At 17.5% G+C, this 2,554-nt stretch overlaps 1 protein-coding gene across 1 annotated transcript in view; it reads left to right on the top strand.

The window, feature by feature from the left end:
- Nucleotides 1-2,554, top strand: part of LOC117181943 (zinc finger protein 33A-like) — a 46,362-nt gene that overhangs the window by 1,676 nt on the left and 42,132 nt on the right. The window lies entirely within an intron of this gene.

The following is a 2,554-nucleotide window of genomic DNA, read 5'->3' on the forward strand; positions in this document are numbered from 1 at the left end:
GATATAGTTGTTGTTTTGACTCTAATTTGTTAAAAAATTCATTTTTTTATTTGAATATTCATTTCTGGTTGAGAATTGATATTTTTAAATTGAAAATTTATCCTTTTTAGATAGAAATTCAAATATTTGGTTGAAAATTTGTATTTTTAGTTATAAAAAATTAATCTTTGTAAAAAAAATAAATAATTTTTTTGGTTTGAATGATGATGAACTCTTTTGTTAAGAATTAATTTTTTTAAAAATATTTATCATTTTAGTCAAAAGCTCATTTCTTTGGATGATAATTTTTTTCAAACTGAAAATGTAACTTTCATTTTTTGAAAATTATTATTTTTGTTTAAAAATTTAGCAATTCCATTTTTTAGTTAAAATTTATCCTTTCTAGTCGAAAATTCGACTTCTTAATTTAAATTTAAACTGTTTTGTTACAAATTCATTTTTGGTTGAAAACTTAATATTTTTTTGTTTAAATTTGAACTGTATATCAAAACTTGTTTTTATTGAAAATTCGTTTTTTTTATGTAAAAACTTAATTTTCTTGTTCAAAAAATTTTTCTTTATCATATTCATCATTTTAGTCGAAAACTCATCACTGATTTAAAATTTAACTATTTTTTGTTATATAAATAATCAATTTTTTAAATTAAAATTAATACTTTTTAGCCTAAAATTAAATAATTAATTTAATATTAAACTGCTTTTTTAAAAATCCATTTTTCTCTGAAAAATATGGTTTTTTTTAAGTTAAAAATTTGAAATATTTATAAAAACTGATCTATTTTATTGAAAATTTGTCTTTTTTATTATAAAAAATTAATTTTTTTTGCTCAAAAACTGATGTTTTTCGTTAATATTGAACTCCTTTGTTGAAAATTAATTTGCTTTTTTAAGATTTATCCTTTCAGTCGAAAACTCATCTCTTTGGTTGAAAATTTAACTATTTTTTTGAAAATTTGTTTCTTTTTTGATTAAAATTTTTTATTTAATTCAAAATTACTTTAATTTTTTAATTAAAATTGATATTTTTTAGTCGAAAATATAACTACTTAATTTAAAATTTAGTTTTTTTGTTGAAAATTGAAATATTTATAGAAACTTATCTATTTTATTTAAAATTCGTCTTTTTTTTGTTGCAAAAAATTAATTTTCTTGATTAAAAACTCATTTTTTTTTGTGAATGTTGAACTTTTTCGCTGCAAATTTAGGGTTTTTGTAGTTGAAAATTGAAGTCTTTATAAAAAATGGTATATTTTAGTGGAAATTCGTTTTTTTTGTATTAAAAAAATAATTTTCTGTGTCAAAGATTCATGTTTTTTGTGAATATTGAACTCCTTTATTGAAAATTAATTTTCTTTTTAAAAATTCATCTTTTTAGTCGAAAACTCCTCTCTTTGGTTCAAAATTTAACTATTTTTTTTTAAATTCATTTTTTTTTATGGTTAAAAATTTTGTTTAAACTGAAAATGACTAATTTTTCATTTAAAATTGCGACTTTTTAGTCGAAAATTTAACAACTTAATTTAAAGTTAAACTGCTTCGTTAAAAATTTATTTTTCGATGAGAATTTAGTTTTTTTTTTAAATGAAAATTGAAATATATATAAAAATTGATGTAGTTTATCAAAATTTCCTCTTTTTTGTTGTAAAAAATTAATTTTCTTAGTCAAAAACTCATTTTTTTTGAATTGTAAACTTTTTTGTTGAAAATTAATTTTCTTTTTTAAATTCCATCATTTTAGTCGAAAACTCACATATTTGGTTCAAAATTTAACTGTTTTTTTTTAATTCGTTTCTTTTTTTTTTTAATTGAAAATGACTTTCATTTTTAGTCACTTTTTGCTGAAAATTTAGTTGTTTTTTTTTTTTTTTTTTTTAGTTTAAAATTCAAGTATTTATAAAAACTTATCTATTTTATTGAAAATTAATCTTTTTGGTTGTAAAAAATTATTTTTCTTAATCAAAAACTCATTCATTATTTTAGACAAAAAATCATTTCTTTAGTTAAAAATTTAACAATTTTGTTGAAAATCCGTTTCTTTTTTGGTTTAATTTTTTTTACTAAAAATTTAACATTCATTTATGTTTGAAAATAAAATTTTTTTGTTGAAAATTGAACAATTTTTTTGAAAATCCTTTTATTTTTTAGTTGAAAATTAATTTTTTTTTTAAATTAAAGAACTAACTCTTTCTTTTTTGGTTGACAATTTATTTTTTTTTTATTTAAAAATTGATCTTTTTAATTGAAAATTCAATTATTTAGTGGAAAATACCTATTTTTTGTTCAAAATTCGTCTTGTTTGGTTGGAAAATAATCTGCATCGATTAAGAGATTAACAATTTTGTTAAAAATTCATTTTTTCTGTTTGAAAATTGACAAAACATATTTCCGGTTTTTAAATTCGACTTTTTTGTTGAAATTTTTAAAATTTATCAATACAAATATATTGTCAATATTTTTTTTTTTTTAATTTACAATTTTAATTGAAAATTATTCTTTTCTTGTTGAAAATTCAAATATTTGAGTAAAAATGCATGTGTTTTATTGAAAATCGTTC

Source organism: Belonocnema kinseyi, chromosome 10, assembly GCF_010883055.1.
Source record: "Belonocnema kinseyi isolate 2016_QV_RU_SX_M_011 chromosome 10, B_treatae_v1, whole genome shotgun sequence".
NCBI lineage: Eukaryota > Metazoa > Arthropoda > Insecta > Hymenoptera > Cynipidae > Belonocnema > Belonocnema kinseyi.